The following is a 494-nucleotide window of genomic DNA, read 5'->3' on the forward strand; positions in this document are numbered from 1 at the left end:
CTTCCGCCTGGGCAAAAAGAGGGAAACTCCATCCCCCCCCCCACAAAAAAAAGCACCCAGTTCCCCTTCCTTGTGGCGATCACGGTGGGACTCCTGGGGACCTTCCAGAGCTAGTCTGTGGATTCGTCTTGCCAAAATGAAATGTAAATACACCTCCTGTCTTTTTGCACAAATTTATCACTGTTCTGCATGTTGCTTTGTTGACTTAATAGTATGTCTTGGCTGGGCATGTTGGCTCACGCCTGTAATCCTAGCATTTTGGGGGGCTGAGGCAGGAGGATCTTTTGAGCCCAGCGGTTGGAGACGAGCCCACACAACATAGGGAGACTCAGTTTCTAGAAATGATTTAAAAATCATCCCGGTGAGCTGGGCATGGTGACTTATGCCTGTAATCCCAGCACTTTGGGAGGCCGAGGCGGGAGATTACTTGAGGCCAGGAGTTAGAGACCAGCCTAGCCAACACAGTGAAACCCCATCTCTACTAAAAATGCAAA

The sequence above is a fragment of the Colobus angolensis genome, unplaced genomic scaffold (assembly GCF_000951035.1).
Source record: "Colobus angolensis palliatus isolate OR3802 unplaced genomic scaffold, Cang.pa_1.0 Scaffold39, whole genome shotgun sequence".
NCBI lineage: Eukaryota > Metazoa > Chordata > Mammalia > Primates > Cercopithecidae > Colobus > Colobus angolensis.